Consider the following 18,098-nt stretch of genomic DNA (forward strand, 5'->3'; position numbering starts at 1 on the left):
AAAAAATAGAACCTGGCTTTTCAACATTAATCTATACGCTAATCAGGCATTTTAAATGTCACCAACTATTATCTATAGGAGGTTATTTTTACTGAAATTGAATACATATTATTAAAGCCATTTTATATTAATGTGTCACATTAATAGTTTTCACTTCTGTTAAAGTAGTGTTTTATTAGAGTTGTTATTCATAATTGTTAATCATAATTCTTCAGTAGAGTCTCACTTATCCAACATAAACGGGCCAGCAGAACGTTGGATAATCGAATATGTTGGATAATAAGGAGGGATTAAGGAAAAGCCTATTAAACACCAAATTACATTATGATTTTACAAATTAAGCACCAAAACATGATGTTATGCAACAAATTTGACAGAAAAAGTAGTTAAATACACAGTAATGCTATGTAGTAATTACTGTATTTACAAATTTAGCACCAAAATATCACATTGAAAACATTGACTACAAAAATGCATTGGATAATCCAGAATGTTGGATAAGCGAGTGTTGGATAAGTGAGACTCTACTGTATTGCCCCAAGTCATGTGCTCAAATCATCTAGTGGACACGTGTCCCCTTAATCAAAAAGTGTTGGGCACAAGATCAGAGGTTATCACCCATCATGGTTCTGGACCAGCTTACTTGTCTAAACGTATCTTCCTCTATGAACCACTTGGAGTTTAAGATTGTCTGGGGAGGTATTGCTCTCAGTCCCACCTCCATTGCAGGTGCGATTAGCAGGGACGAGAGGCAGGGCCTACTCAGTGGTGGCCCCTCAGCTATGGAATTCCCTCCCAAGGGCTATTAGTTTAGCTCTCTCCCTCTTGACCCTCCATAAGAGAGTTAAAACATGTCTTTGTTACCAAGCCTTTAGAGAACTTGTGCAATAGATAGATATGGAATGATGTGCAATGACTATAGGAATGGCCCGGATATTACGCTTGTGGATTACATGATTAATTGGGATTGTTTTATTGTTTTAAATGTTTCTAATAGTTTTTATGTATTTTATTATTTTATTTAAATGTTCATTTTAATTTAATTGTACATTGTTTTAAGGAATCAAATAGTTGCCTATGTGTAAAGCCACCTTGAGTCCCTTTCAGGGTAGAGAAAGACAGGGTAGAAATAAAGAAATCACTGTAGAATTTGTGGATGGCAACTCTGGAGAACAGGGTTCAAATCTCTAGTCATTCATAGTAACCAAATGATTGACTATGTCACACTCAGCTTCAAAGAAAGGCAAAGGGTTGCCATAATAAAGCACAAACACTTGTGGGTACACAACAGCAAGAAGGATGGATGCTATACTTCCCCCCTTATTGCTTTTAGGGAGACATTTCAAGAAGCTGATGAGATGACATTAGTAAGATGTCTTATTCTTACTAATTCATGTAAATGGGTGAGTAATATATTTGATGTTGTTTTGGCATTGTTTCAGTGTTTTAGTATGGATTTGTGGTTCTTATATATGATCATTTTCATCTAAGCAGTATTCCACTGTGGTGACATTTGAAGATTGAATGTGTGTAAAGGCTATTCATTAATAAATAAATTGTCTACTTCATGCATATCTTGTTTTTCTGTAACACAGTGGTTCTCAACCTGTAGGTCCCCAAGTGTTTTGGCGTACATCTCTCAGAAATCCCAGCCAGTTTACTGTTAGGATTTCTGCAAGTTGAAGGCCAAAACATCTGGGGACTTACAGGTTGAGAACCACTGCTATAATATGTTCTCTTGGCAATTTACAGCTTCAAACTGTGGCATACAATTTAATGGGCACAAGGCCCAAGGGAAAAGGGTAAGAAAAGGGAACAGGTAAAAAAATTAAGCTACCACATGCATTCTCTAAAAGTTTTGGGAATCGCAGCAGGTCCTAACTAGGCTGAGGCAAAAAATCTTTGCTGTTTCATCTCTCACACTCAAAATATTTAGATCTGAATAACGTGTATCATATAGTGCAGTAGTATTGTCTCTTGGGCAATGTTTCAGGGAGCATAGAATAGCCTAGACATATTCTTCAAGGTTAGCGACAGATCATGGTTTTGGGTCTTCTCACCCTTCCATGTTAGAAATGGGAAATGCATGACTTGATGTGGGCAGAGTAGGGTTGCTTTTCGATTCACAAGATGCAACTCCTGCTTCAGCCTTTGCCAGTGGGTGAATCTTTAGTGCTTGTGTGCTGTGCAAGAAGGTATGCAGTATCTCTGTATACAGAAGTTTTCAAAGGCTGCAGAATGACTACCACAAAGCCATTTTAACCCAAGCAGACAGTGATTGCTGTGTGTATGTCTGTGTGTGCTAGTCATAAGATATCCCTTGTGCTTTTGTCTGCTGAGAGCATTTGCCCCCTCGCTCCCAACCAGGGTTGAATAGGATCTCATCCAAGTAGACTTTGACTTTGGAATAAGAAACAAAGAGTACAGAGGGACTGAAAATAATAAATAACAACAACAACATATAATAATTAAACAATGTAATTAAAACATTAAATAATAATAATAATAATAATAATAATAATAATAATAATAATAATAATATACTTTATATTCCACTCTGTCTCCTCGAGGGGACTCAGAGCAATTACAGATACAGGTATATATATGGCAAACATTCAATGTCGTTATACAATTGACAAAGACAGACAGTACATAAACAGAGCTAAGGCTTCCCTCTTTTCATCTCCAGCATTCGGGTGTGCTTGACTCGGCCATGCAGAGGAGCTGTTTTTTCATTTTCCACGCTGAGTGGCCTGTCATCCATGGTCGGATTTTTGCTGGCATGTTTTTCAGGGTGCCTTTTACCTCCCCGCCAAAGCGATACCTATTTATCTACTTATATTGTTGTTTTCGAACTGCTAGGTGAGCAGAAGCTGGGCAGATGGCGGAAACTCACCCCAACCCAGGCTTGAACTGCCAACCTTCCAATTGATAGGATCTTCTATAGCTGGCAGTTTAACCCACGGTGCTAGTCCAGCCCACTATTACCATTTTGAAATATTGCACAGGTAGTACTTTCTACATCAAATGGGATTTTAAACATTTCAAATAAGATTTCTTATTCCAAGCAAGAGCCTTCTCAGTAGCATTTTCCACCCTTTCTAATCCCCTTCTATGGGAGGCTAGACTGGCATCCTCTAATCTAAAATTCATTTTATGTGCAATTATTTTAATTGCATTTAAATTATATGATTGGGTAATGGTGCCTCTCTATTTTGCTTTGGTCAGGCCTCACTGGAATACTGTGTCCATTAATTCTGGGCATCATAATTCACGAGAGATATTGACAAACTGGAAGGTGTCCAGAGGAGGGCAACTAAAATGATCAAATGTCTGGAGACCATGAATCCCTATGAGGAGCGTTTTAAAGAGCTGGGCATGTTTATCCTACATAAGAAAAGGTTGAGAGGAGACATGATAGCCATGTATAACTATGTGAAAGAATGTCTTAAGGAAGAGGGAGCAGGCTTGTTTTCTGCTGCCCTGGATACTAGGATTCGGAGAAATGGATTCAAATTGCAAGAAAGGAGATTCCACCTGAACATTAGGAAGAACTTGCTAACTATGAGAGCTGTTCAACAGTGGAACTCTCTGCCCCGGAGTGTGGTGGAGGTTCCTTCCTTGGATGCTTTTAAACAGAGGCTGGATGGCCATCTGTCAGGGGTACTTTGGTTGTGCTTTTCCTGCATTTGCAGGTAATTGGACTAGATGGCCCTGATTCTATTATTCTTTCGTGAGTCGTCTTGAGTTTTGTTCTGAGGAGAGGGGACATATAAATGAAATAATAATAATACATCATACGGGATTAATACTTTATGAATGGCCAATATCTAAGAACAGCAAGGTGTGAATTGCAATTCACAAAAATGTCACAGGTTTAAACAATGTTATAGGTGCAGATTCAGAACAAAGCCATTTTTGAGCCATGGTATTTATTTCTAATTTTTGAAGCATGGAAAATAAAATTATTTCAAAACCAGGTATTGACCTAAGATGAGTAGGAGCTGTAAATCAAGTTTGACTGGTTACAAAGGGTCTAATGACTATGCTTGTCCGTATCTATTTTGTTCTATGGATGATACAACTGTCATCAAGTAACAACACTAAATTGTAACAAACAGTATCATTTCCACTTACCATGTGTTATAAGTGTGGGATTTGTTACATTGAAAGCTGTGAGGCTTTGGGGAATTTACTTCCTCCCCTGTACTTGATTCAATTACAACAGTGTTCTCTCCCCAATTAAGCCATTAAAGAGCGCTTCGGGCTATGATGTAAACTCCCACTTATCTGAAAGATGGGGGATTTTGGTTGTCTTGAATGTTGTATGAAGGCCAGTGTCCGTTTATATGCGGCTTATTAATTATCTTCAAGCACAATTTGACACCTGTTAGTATCAAAACCATTGGAGCCTATGAGTTATTTTGAAATGATCAAAAGCAGCTGTTTTTCTGAGCTTGACATTTTGTCTGACGAGCTTTAATTGACTGATTAATCTATAGTAAACCAGATGACTCTGATCATTTAGCTTCTGGCAACCCCCTTCCTGGATTGGCTAAATGTCAGCAGAAAATTTAAATAGCCAAGCTGACAAAATTGCTCTGGAGAAAAGATTATAGAAAGCTAGGAAACAACACAACAGCTCCATCTTTCTTTTTTTAAAAAAATACAAAACCAAACAACAAAACAAAATGCACAATATTAAGAATATGACCTGGAGCTTTGATGGAAGATCTGCCCACTGTAGCAAGTAAAAATTCTCTCCATAAGTGCCCACAAGGTGGCTTATAATAATAACACAAAATACAAGAAAAATGAAACTGTAGAAACAAACAAAAGACAGCACAATTATAGACAAATTTATCCCACTGAAAACCTGGCATAATATATATTGTTTTCACTAAGGGAAAAAAACCCACTAGAAGGTATTAACCATGGTGGTGCTCGAAGGCAGTATGTAATTTTTTTATATATATAAACACTTTAAAAAGTAATTCTGAGGAGATGCTAGGAAATGTCACCTCATAGGTTTTCACCAGACACATTTGAGAAGGAGACAGGATAGAAGTTTCTCCGAAAGATCTCCCATTATGTTCATCTTCATATCAGAGTTGGTGGTCCTTCAGGTTGCCTGGACTTCAGGTTGCCTGGACATATAGGATTTTATAGGTCACAACCAACATTTTAAATTGTGCCAAGAAATGGGCTAGAAGTTGTATGCTCTCTGTTACTAGTCCCAGGACGTTATCACGCAAGACTGGAAAATGGAATTTCAGCAGAATAACAGTGTCTTTGGCTGTATTTATCACATGATGCTGCTTTGTAATCCATCTGTTAGAGTGGCTGGATGAGCAAAACTGTTCAATGGCTCTCAATATCTCTACTTTTCCATTCCTGACAGGGTGGTTCAACCGTTAGGCGAACTAGGCGGGTGCCGAAGACACCATGATTTGGAAGGGCTCAGCCTGCCTCCATCCCCCTCCTTGGCTCCCACGCCCTCTTTGCGCCCTCTGACCTCCTCCCTCCCGGAATAGGTGGAGGCGGTGGGGACAAAGCAGCAGAAGGAAAGGAAGGCCATGCCTGGGCCTCCCTCCTGGTACTCCGCCCACAGCGCCCTCCACGGCCTGGCCCGCCTCCATGGCCTAGGCCCACCTCCACGGCCCGGCCTGGGCCCGCCTCTCGGCAGCAGGTAGGCGAAGGAGGGTCAGAGGAGGAGGAAGGAGGAGGGGCTGGCAGACAAATGTTTTTAAATATATGAATTTATTATTGTAAATTTGTTTTCATAGGTTGTTGTTTTACATATGTATATATTTTGTATTGTCTTTTATATAATGTTGTGAGCCGCTTAGGGTCCTGTTTAAGGAGAAAGGTGGGGTCTAAATAAAGATTTTTTAAAATTATTATTATTATTATTATTATTATTATTATTATTATTATTATTATTATTATTTTATTGTATGACACAGCAAACAAGATGTCTGGTGTGTTGTGTTCCAGAACTTTGTCAGTCTGGATTCGAAAGTCCCACAGTATCTTTGCGTGCTCATTTTCCAAGACTTTTGCAGGTTTGTGATCCCAGCAGTTCTTTACTGCTGGGAGGTGGTACTTGAGGCATAAGTTCCAATGAATCATTTGGGCCACATAGTTGTGCCTCTGTTTGTAGTCTGTCTGTGTGATTTTCTTACAGCAGCTGAGGATATGATCAATGGTTTCGTTGGTTTCCTTGCACAGTCTGCATTTTGGGTCATCAGCTGATTTTTCGATCTTGGCCTTAATTGCATTTATTCTGATGGCTTGCTCCTGGGCTGCAAGGATCAGGCCTTCTGTCTCCTTCTTCAGGGTCCCATTCGTGAGCCATAGCCAGGTCTTCTCCTTATCAGCTTTTCCTTCAATTTTGTCAAGGAACTTTCCATGCAATATTTTGTTGTGCCAGCTGTCAGCTCTAGTTTGTAGTGCAGTTTTCTTGTACTGGTTTTTTGTCTGCTGTGCTTTGAGGAGTTTCTGATTTTTGACTTCAATCAAAGCAGGTTCTTCACTTTGCTTTACATATTCTGCCAGGGCATGTTCTTCTTCTTTGACTGCTTGTTTTACTTGTAGGAGTCCTCTGCCCCCTGATCTTCTAGGCAGATATAGCTGGTCAACATCACTGCGAGGGTGCAGTGAATGATGGATGGTCATGAGTTTTCTTGTTTTTCTGTCCAAATTGTCCAGGTCTGCCTGTGTCCGGTTTATGATGCCAGCAGTATATCTTATGACAGGTATGGCCCAGGTGTTTATGGCCTTGATGGTGTTGCCTCCATTGAGCTTGCTTTTGAGAATTTTTCTGACCCTTTGTGTGTATTCTTTGCTGACCACAGTTTTCACATGTTCATGCTTGATGTTGTCCAACTATAGTATGCCCAAATATTTATAGGCCTCCGGCTGGTGGCACTTTATTGTTTGGCCATTAGGCATATTTATGCCCTCACTTTCAATGATTTTTCCCTTCTTCAATGCCACTGTCGAACATTTGTCCAAACCAAACTCCATGTTGATATCCGTGCTAAAAATTCGGACAGTGTTGGTCAGAGACTGGATTTCAGTGTCCGTTTTCCCATATAGCTTCAGGTCATCCATGTACATCAGATGTGAAATTTTGTGAGATTTCTTAGATGTTTGATAGCCGAGATTTGTTTTTTGTAAGATTGTTGACAGAGGGATCATGGCAATAATGAAAAGCAGAGGGAACAATGAATCTCCCTGGAAAATTCCTCTTCTGATGTTGACAAGTACATAGCTTTCATTTCCAACAAACAGTTCAGTTTTCCAGTGCTCCATCATGTTTTCAATGAAGGTGCCAACGTTTTTACTAATCCCGATGGCGTCCAGGCACTTGATGATCCAGCTGTGTGGGAGTGAGTCAAAGGCCTTTTTGTAGTCAATCCACGTCATGTGAAGATTAGCTTTTCGGCTCTTATAGTTCTCCAGAATCATTTTGTCAATCAATAACTGGTCTTTTGTGCCCCAGCTTTTCCGTTTGTTGCCTTTCTGTTCATCTGGCAAGATGTTTTTTTCTTCAAGATAGTCTTGAATTCTGTCAGCTATGATGCCAGTCAGTAGTTTAAACATAGTGGGCAGACACGTTATTGGCCTGTAGTTTCCTGGTGCTGCTCCTTTTGCTGGATCCTTTTGTATCAGGTATGTTCTTCCAGTTGTTAGCCATTCACTGATACTTCCTTTCTGCAGCATCTCATTGAATTGTTGGGCCATTTTTTCCATGTAAACTAATCAGATGTTTGAGCCAAAATCTATGAAGTTGATCACTACCAGGCGATGTCCAGTTTTTGACTTTTTGCACTTGTTTACTGATCATTTCAGTTGTTATTTTAATCTGTTCCATTTTGTTCTGTGAGAATTTTCCTTCAAACTCCTTTATCCACCCAGCGTTTTTGTTGTAGTTCTTTTTATTTCCCCAAAGTTCTTTCCAGAACTTTGTTGTTGCAGTTTTCCCTGGCTTTATGGTTACTGTGTCTGTTGTTTGGTTCAGACTCTGGTAGAACCGCCTTTGGTCTGATTGAAACAGTTGATTTTGTTTGTACTGAATGATTCTGGCTTCATATCTTTCCATTTTTCTGGCTGTTGCTGTAATTTGTTCTTTCACGATTTTCAAAGCTTCTTCAATTTTTCTGGTGTTCAGCCAGTACTTTTGGATCAGGTATTGCTTGATTTTGTCATTATTATTATTATTATTATTATTATTATTATTATTATTATGAATATTGTCAATGTGGTAATGGCCCTAAAGTCCCAAATGGCTGATCACTTCTGCCTGTGGTTTCTCATATATGTTCAATTGACTAGACAATCCCCTAGATAACTTGGCCCCAGCTAGGACATATCATCTCAGCCTAGCACTATACCACTGTCCTCTACACAAAGATATTATGCTCCTTGTTACATTGCTCTCCATCCCTAATTTTGCCATTTGACTTATGCACGTTATTCATCGGCTCTATCCTCAAAATTGATTTGCACCAGTCCGTGCACCCATGCCCAGAAACTGATTGTTATTTCAGGTTCATTGGTTGTTGGTTCAATGGTTGCCTTATACTCTGTTGTAATGTTGTTTTATTCTGTTTTATGATATTGTTTTATGTATTTCAGTGTGTTATTTTAACTATGTTGATTGGGCTCATCCCCATGTAAGCCACCCCGAGTCCCTTTGGGGAGATGGAGGCGGGGTACAAAACTAAAGTAGTAGTAGTAGTAGTACTAGTAGTAGTTGTTGTTGTTATAGCATGGCAGACAAAGTGAAACCCAGAGTAATTCCATAAGCCAATGGATAAGGCACTGAATCCATTGGCATTACTTTCTGAGTTTATGCCTCCAAAAAAGGACTTAGTCACCTTCAAACTGTGCATCACAGACCCTTCCCTGTGAAGCAACCCAGAAGGATACCATGGTTGACAATGGCACAAAACACCTGAGAGATTCAGTAGAAGCAATAGGGACATATTTACCTTATCCAATTCCCAGAAAAGACCATCCATCACAGTGACCAAAACTGTTACTATCTCATTAGGCCTGAGAACAGATTGAAATGGACATAGATGGTATAGGTCCAGCAACCTATAGAACTGGGAAACCAACCTACACACCTTCCATCAGCAATTTTTGTTATTCAATAAACTCATTTTTTTTTACTTAGTTCTAATTTCAATGTATTTTTTTCTGTTGCTTTATTTAAAAAAAAACAACAGAAAAAAACCCTTGTCTTTCTCAACTGCGGAGTACGCCTGTCCTGTCTGGCAAAAGTCTGCCCATGCAAAGCAGGTGGACATAGCACTGAACGAAACATGCAGAATCATCACAGGATGCCTTAAACCTACACCGGTTGATAAACTCTACAAGTTAGCTGGCATTGCCCCTCCTGACGTGCGATGGGAAGTTGCTGCTAACGGTGGGAGAAAAAAGGTCGAACATTGTGAAAGCCACCCACTGCATGACTATCAGCCTCCTCCCACCAGACTCAAATCATGGAAGGGCTTCATGAGAACCACCACTCCTCTTGATGTTCCTCCAGCAGCAGCAAGGGTGTCTCTCTGGGCAGCTAAACCTGGCAATTCTAACTGGATGACCCCCCATGAGGGTCTTCCTCCAGGGGCAAACCAAGAATGGGCAACTTGGAAGTCCCTAAACAGACTGAGAAGCGGAGTGGACAGATCAAAAGACAACTTGGCAAGGTGGCACTACCTGGAGGAATCCTCCACCTTGTGTGACTGTGGAGCAGAACAAACAACTCCGCATATGTATGCTTGCCCACAATGCCCTGCCTCATGTACGGAGGAGTTGTTGTTTAAAGCTACGGACAATGCAGTTGCTGTTGCCCGCTTTTGGTCCAAAACTATTTAGTTGCTTGTGATTTCCTTTCCCCCCCCCCATCATTTTGAAATGTATTTGTCGTACAATGCTTTTGACACGAAATAAAAATAAATGTTGTTTTATTCTCTGTCGCCTGTCATTCTTCATCCTTTTATGGTCCACATTACCAAAGCTTGTTGCGTACTCTTCTCATCATGTGTAAGTATTCAGAGAATGGAGGAAATAAAACAAGATAGGAAAAAAGATGCAACACAGCAGGTTTCTTCTCTAACTGGTTGCTTCCTCACAATGGAACAAGGTCACATATTTGACCCTGCTTTGCTTCTGAAAGACACAGTTATTAAGGGGAGCTGGAGGGAGAATTTTATACATACATTTTAAAATGATGCTCCTCCTTGTTATGGAAACAGATGGAGCAGGGGCACAAAAGAACTTGCGCTTCAAGGGCCTTGCCTGCTTCTCACCTTCAGCACAATAGCCTCTGAATGCATTTTCATCTCAACATCTTGTCAATGGGATGAGCGCATCTTTCATAATTCCTTACGCTTAACAAGGTCAAACTCTTCACAAGGCAACAGCGTGGTTGACCATACATACACACACTTCAACATAAATCAATGCTGAATGACAGGAAATATTTCTACCACAAGTTAAGCCTTCTTGCCCAATCTCTCTCCTATAAGTGGAAAACTGCTGCTTTTCGGAAAAATAAATGACACATGCCATTGCCAAATACCTTAAATGTCAAAATAATTTTAAAATAACACATGTGTTGCCATTGATATTTCCAGGTAGCTTGGAGGGTAGTAATAAACAAAAGTGATAACAGTAGGTATGGGATTTCAAAACCTGCTATCCTCCAGAACTGTTATTTTGTGTTCTCTTCTAACACTTGGTGATTTCCTCTGTGTTCCTCTGGAGACCAAAGAAATGAGGGGGACACAAACAGCCCCTGATACATGCAGTTAGGCCAGAACAACATTGTTTCTTCTTCCTCTTGTGACATGCTCCACTGACTCCTCTCAAGGTTTGCTGCATTGGAAATTTTGCCATGATGCAATCCGTGCTGGAAGGATATCCTTGAAGATTTAGTTAGCCTCCGACTTGGAGGCTGTCAGTCTTCATTATATCATGCAACTTCCTCCTTTTTCCTTTGGGGTTGATGTGCTAATGTTAGAAACATAACATGAAGTTCAGCATGCCTCTAACTCAGCTTCTTGCCCAGAGTTACTTCTCACCCGTTTTAGTAACAGTTTGGACTCCTACTTTAGAACATTCTCCAGCTTTTCTTGAACAAAAGAATACTTATGTGTTGATGTATTTGCTCTAACAGATTTTTCTCAGGAAGAATTGCACAGTCTACCAAAAGTCTGTGGCATTCCTTGGCTAAGGAAAACAAGATGACAGTATACAGTATATGGTAAACAGCAATTCTGCATACTTTCTGGGAACACTCAGTACTTCATTCTGAGAAGTGGATTTATATCATGATAGGTTTGCGCTCCATGCAGTCATGCCGGCCACATGACCTTGGAGGTGTCTACAGACAACGCCGGCTCTTCGGCTTAGAAATGGAGATGAGCACCAACCCCCAGAGTCGGTCACGACTGGACTTAACTTAAACCTTTACCTTAGGTTTGCTTTAGGGTCATCATAAGTCAGAAATGAATTGAAGGCACACAACAACAACAGCAGCAACGACAAAGGTTGAAATCCTCCAAACATTTACTATTGTATAAGTCCCACCAAATACCATGTGAGTAAACATGAAAGCTTTGTATTACAAATTCCATTGGAATCACATATATAATCCACATTTCTTTGGATGAAGGACTGATGGGGACAGGAGTTCAACAAAATCCAAAGGCTACAAGTTTCTCCATCTTATCCTAAGAACTAATGGGCTATACATTGTTGAGAAATTGAGAGAGGAGACTATACACTTTCTTCTGAAAGTGACAGTGTGCCAGACCAATGGTGGCTTGCGGTCCCTATGTCAGCAAGGAAGTGAAACAACTTTGGATTTTAGTCCTATCTGAGATTCTAAACCCATTGGGGGAATAGATTTCAGCACCTTGGATAAATCCTTTAATGTTCAGACTAAAGCCCGGAGTGGATTCATTAAGCCACTGACATGGAAGCCATAAGCTCCCACTGAGCTAGATTTCTTTTTATTGTGTTAAAAAAAACCATACTGCAAGTTGCTTCTTGATGTGAGAGAATTGGCCATCTACAGAGACGTTGCCCAGGGGATGCCCGGATGTGTTACCATCCTGCTGGGAGGCTTCTCTCATGTTCCCGCAAGCCAGAGCTGAAAGATGGGAGCTCACCCTGTCTCGTGGATTCAAACTGGCAACCTTCAGGTCAGCAACCCAACCTTTAGGTCAGCAGTCCAGCCGGCACAAGGGTGTAACCCATTGCGCCACCTAGTATTCTAGATATACAACAGATGATACAGCAAATAATAATAAGAAACAATTTCCTTTGAATGCTTTGTGCTCAACAGCTGTCATTGGTTGCATCCTTCACTATTCCACATTATAGCATAGGCCCTGTTCCAGCAGTCTTATGGCAGAAATGTATCTATGAAAAAGACAACCTGGCAAAATGGCACTACCTAAAAGAATCCCCCACCTGTGCAACTGTGGAGCAGAACAGACAACTCCGCATCTGTATGCTTGTCTGCAATGTCCTACCTCATGTACAGAGGAAGAATTGTTTGAGGCTACAGACAATGCTGTCGCTGTTGCCCGTTTTTGCTCAAAATATTTAGCCACTTGTGCTCCTTCTATTTTTATCATTTTTATAGTAATTTATGCAATGCTTTTGATATGAAATAATAATAATAATAATAATAATAATAATAATAATAATAGTAATCATCATCATCATCATCATCTATTAAAGGCTCTGATTCTGTGTGTCTTCTTGCCTTACATTATTATTTCATGAGGGAAGCAAATATAGTTGGCCATACACAGGCATTATCCCATAATTTTTTCAGCTATTTAATAAACCTGCACAAGTTCATCAACATAACTGTTTTTATTTTAGTTTGATTAATTTTATGATACGTTATCATTTGTTACTGTTATATTGTTTCGAATTGATTCTGACTTTGGCAGCTCTGTCATAGGACTTTCTTGGCAAAAATTATTCAGAGGAGGTTTGAAATTGCCTTCCTGTGAGAATAAGAGTGTGATTTAGCAGAAACTCAGAATCTGGATTTCGAGAGTCCTAGTCCAAGACCCAAACCATTACACTGCACTGGTTCTTAGTTTGTGATACAAGTATAAAATAACTGCAGAGGTAGATTGTTTTGTGCATGTTGCAGCATCTCCTTTCAGTTATTCTTTATCTTTCAGTTTTATGGATTGTGGTAGAACTACAAAGGAGACGTTGCCTTGGGTTTCTAGATCTTTTATTTATGTTTATACATAGTTTATTCTATCCAAGACAGATAAGATAAAAGTTCCTCCTAAGCATGAGCTCTGCTAAATATTGATGCAGGATTTCAACTAGTGAGCAAAGGCTATCTTCAAGATGAAAACTATGTTTTTTTCCCTTCTAGGCTGCTCTTCATCTGCAGCTGTTTTTAATCTTCCAAAAGTCAATGAACAATATGGAATGTATGATTCCCCCCCCTGAAAAGATAGTCAAAGACAAGATCGCAAGATTACAATCTCTTACATATCCTTACAAAATCTCAGCCAGATAGAATTGCTGATGTTCCTTTTGTCAGTCAATGAGAGAAAGTAAACAAGTCATTGCAACCTTTTTACTTGCAATCTGCTCAACAAGATAATTATGTTGAAGTCTGAATTCATATGTCAGCTTAACCATGTAGCTCATTGGTTGGGTTCACCAGAATCTCCAGATGTTTTGGCTTGTCATTCCCATCAGCCTACAGTAAGAGTTTGTAGGAATTGACATCCAAAACATCTGGAAAGCCAGAGGCCCATTAGAAGGGAAAGAATACTTGACATTTTTTCATCTTCAACCAGAAAGGCTATCTGCAGCACCCCCCTGAAAAAATGGTGAACTGTTGGAAGGCATTTTCAATTTTGGGAGTTTTTGTTCAAAATTATTTTCAATGAAAGACACTGTTCACAAGACATTGTTGTTTGCACAACATTTCCATTAAAAGTGTAGATACGTGGAAAAAATGTGCAAACGCTCTTGTAATCATTTGGGCATAAAACTCTTGAAATGTTTCATTCTTACAGCAGAGAACAAAATAAGTGAAGAGTTAAAGCTCTATTTCCACCCTTGATGGAGAAGATGTTATCTTTGTATTAACTCCCAGCTGGGAATCAGCAACTACTACTTGCCTGACTGAGTCCACCTGTTTGCTATGGAGGCCTGCAAACATATGTTTTGTGATGCTTATTACATTTATTTCAGGAATTTATTCTTTGGAAATTCTAGTAAAATCAGGCATCATCTGCACCTTTCACGCAGAGTGTCCTGTTCTGTACTTCTCTGATCGCTGCAATGTGATTCTCTGATAAAAGGCTGAAATTGCATTAGAATACTCACATTTTATGATAAAATATATTTTGAAATGTCTATATTGGCTATGTCCTTCTCAAGGCAACACCACCTATCTTGTATTTATTATGTCCTTACCATTTATGTGTGTAAACTCATTTTTTTTAATCTTTGTATTGCTATTTTAGTTGACTGGTTTTTAACTGTTATAATATTCTTGTTTTATATTGTATTACTGTTTTTATCTTTTATATTGTGATTATATCATGCTGTTGTTTATTTTGTCCTTATGTTGTTTGGGCCTTTGTCCTGTGTAAGCTGCCCCGAGTCCCCAGGGGGAGATGGTGGTGGGGTATAAATAAAGTTTTATTATTATTATTATTATTATTATTATTATTATTATTATTATTATTATTATTAATATGAAACAGGAGAAAAGACTCACTGTGGGCTAAACTAGAAGACATTCATTTATCGTGGATTTAAAAAATTTATATCCTTTTGCATTTGCCACAGCACATGCATTTCCTCACTTATTTATATCATATTTAGCATGATTTTATTTTGACCTTGCTCAATGTTTGCATAGCAAACTATACCAGTATATCCTGGAATTATGCTCAATAACATCAATGTGGTGTGATAGAATTGGCTGTCTGCAAGGACATTGCCTAAGGGACACCCAGATGTTTTTGATGTTTTTGCCATCTTTGTGGAGGGCTTCTCTCATGTCCCCGCATGGAGCTGGAGCTGATAGAGGGAGCTTATCTGCACTCTCCTTGGGTTGGATTCGAACTGGCAACCTTCAGGCCAGCAACCCAATCTTCAAGTCATCAGTCCTGCCAGCATTAGGGGTTTAACCTACTGCACCACTGGGGCTGCAGTTATTATCATGCTCACCCATTTAAATAATATTTAATAAAATAACTAATACAGTAGAGTCTCACTTATCCAACATAAACGGGCTGGCAGAATGTTGGATAACGAATATGTTGGATAATAAGAAGGCATTAAGGAAAAGCCTATTAAACATCAAATTAGGTTATGATTTTACAAATGAAGCACCAAAACATCATATTAGATAACAAATTTGGCAGAAAAAGTAATTCAATACGCAGTAATGCTATGTAATAATTACTGTATTTATGAATTTAGCACCAAAATATCACGATATATTGAAAACATTGACTCCAAAAATGCGTTGGATAATCCAGAACGTTGGATAAGCAAGTGTTGGATAAGTGAGACTCTACTGTACTTTCAAAAATGTAACACATCCCACTTTCCCAATTCCACGCTATTGGTGCCACAATCCATATGTGTAAAAAAAATTCCTCCCCTCAAACTGCATTGTAAAAAGGAGTGTTTTAAAAAACAAAAAAACAAAAAAACATTGCTTTGAAAATAGAGGAATGTCATGTTTTCCAACAGCACCAGGATTGAGTTGAGTCATTTTTTTTGCAAGCGTGGATCCACCCCCAATGCTGACAAAAGGACAGGAAATAAACAACTTTCTATACCTCTGTAAAATTTGAGGCTAATCTCCACAGCTCATATTGTTTTTATAGCTCTGCTTTCTCCATGGCTCTGCTTTCTCACATGTACATTGTGTTCCCAATGTACATATGTGTGTATACGATTTAAGAGCTTAAAACTGTTTCTTAAAATATAATATTTTCCAAAATCCTTGGACAAGAAATTCTGGGAATTGTCATTCCAGAAAAGGAAATATTCCTACCTGTGAATAAGTAGGGTGCAAGCTGTACTATCATGACGCTGGGTGCTATAACAATGACATTTACAAGCAAACACCAATGTTTTACAAGGAAAACATGGCTTCTTGGTGGTCAGGATTTGTGCACAGCACTGCTTTCCCCCATCTTTATATTAAGCTATGGCCTCAAGAAGTGAAGAATCTAAAAATTTAATGCTGCCTATAAAGCAGACGCAAGTAGGATTTTTTTTTTAAAAAAACATTTTTGTCATTCCCATTCCTCATTTTTTGCTGTCAGCAGCTGGCATCTTGATGAAGACAGCTGCCAACTCAAGACTAATCACAGTTCTTCCGGCTGGGGCAGCCAGGTCTGACTTGCAGAACGTCAGTCACTTGCCAAATCTGTCACAATGCCATTCAGATCCTAGTTAACTAGCGCCCGGTGCAGTTAACTACCTGACAAAAAGACTCATAATATGCCAAAAATAGTTTTTTTCAGATAGTAAATTATCCAGAGAGTTAATATTGTTGACAGAGGAGTAGCACTGGCCCTTTAAAAACCATCCAGATTTTCAGAAATATGTGCTGATCAATAGGAACCTGACCTTGGAGGAAGATGAAATCTATAGCTCCCAGGTTTATTTCTCTGTTATCCATCAGTGTTATGAATGTCCCCTCTAGGTACAGTATAAGTAATGAGAAAAGCTGCAGAAATGTGGAATCCATATTACTCACACCAAAGCTTTCTGTATAGTTGTTTAAGTGGAGGCTACACACAGTTCAATGTGTTTAAGTTAATTGGACTGCATTGGATGTCAATCGGAACCATTGATCTGGGGGCGGCTTGGATGTTGTCAGGTATCAGTTCTGTTACTAAATATGTGGGATAATGTGGGACTATAATCTAGAAAGGGATTGAGGGGAGCAGGAACCAGCAAACATTATATCTTCCCCTTTCTGAAGAAACATTTACCATATATACTCGAGTATAAGCCAACCTGAATATAAGCTGGGGCACCTAATTTTACCACAAAAAAACTGGGAAAACTTATTGACTCAAGTATAAGATGAGGGTGGGATTTATACAGCTGAGTGGAATGGGTCTAAGCCCATTGAAAGCAAAAAACAAATTACAGTAGCTGTAATTTAAGACCCATTTGTTGCTTCTTCATGTGGGCATATCACAGATGTTGTATTTCTCCATGCTAAACAGCATGTTTCCCACCTGGACAAAGTTAGAAGCTACACTGGAAAATATTTTAAGATCTCACACATTCATACTGAAAGACAGATTCACAGGTTTAGAGAAAAGATCAATAAGAGATTGAATACATCCGAAGAATGAGGTGCCTATTCTAAATTTGTCTATTGAGGCATAAGTCTGACTTGGTTCAGTGGAATTTACTCCCAATTACGTGTGACTCAGCCTAAACCAGCAGGAATTTTGTAAGGAAAACATGGACACATACCCAGAGGCGGTCCAACCGTAAGGTGAACTAGGCACTTGCCTGTGGCGCCATCGTCCCGGCAGGATGGTGCCACCTCCCGCCTCCTCCTTTGGGCCTCCCGCCGCCCACGCTGGGCCTTCCAGCCGGCGCAAACCCACCTTTGCACCACGCGGGCCCACCTTTGGGGCCTTCAGTGATTGTGAGTTCTGTGGGAACTTGGAAGCTATGTAAGTGGGGTTTATATATCTGTAGAAGGTCCAGAGTGGGAGAAAGAACTCTTCTTTGAAGCAGGTGTGAATGTTGTAATTAATCACCTTGATTAGCATTTAATGGCCCTGTGGCTTCAAGGCCTGGCTTCTTCTTGCCTGGGAGAATCTTTTTTTGGGAGGTGTTAGATGTCCCTGATTGTTTACAGTCTGGATTTCTCCTGTTTTCAGAGTGTTGTTCTTTATTTATTGTCCTGATTTTAGAGTTTTTTTAATACTGGGGGCTATCTGGGTTATCTAAGTCCACACTGCCCTATATCCCTGTTCAATGTTTGGTGCTACATTCGCAAATATAGTAATTCCTACATAACATTACCA

At 39.4% G+C, this 18,098-nt stretch overlaps 1 protein-coding gene across 1 annotated transcript in view; it reads left to right on the forward strand.

The window, feature by feature from the left end:
• Window positions 1–18,098, forward strand: part of rbm43 (RNA binding motif protein 43) — a 240,285-nt gene that overhangs the window by 153,017 nt on the left and 69,170 nt on the right. Inside the window, exon 4 of the transcript XR_010001419.1 lies at window positions 5,402–5,689. The gene's annotated coding sequence lies outside the window, so the exon portion shown is untranslated. The remainder of the gene's footprint in view (window positions 1–5,401; window positions 5,690–18,098) is intronic.

Source organism: Anolis carolinensis, chromosome 1 (genome assembly GCF_035594765.1).
Source record: "Anolis carolinensis isolate JA03-04 chromosome 1, rAnoCar3.1.pri, whole genome shotgun sequence".
NCBI classification, from domain to species: Eukaryota; Metazoa; Chordata; class Lepidosauria; order Squamata; family Dactyloidae; genus Anolis; species Anolis carolinensis.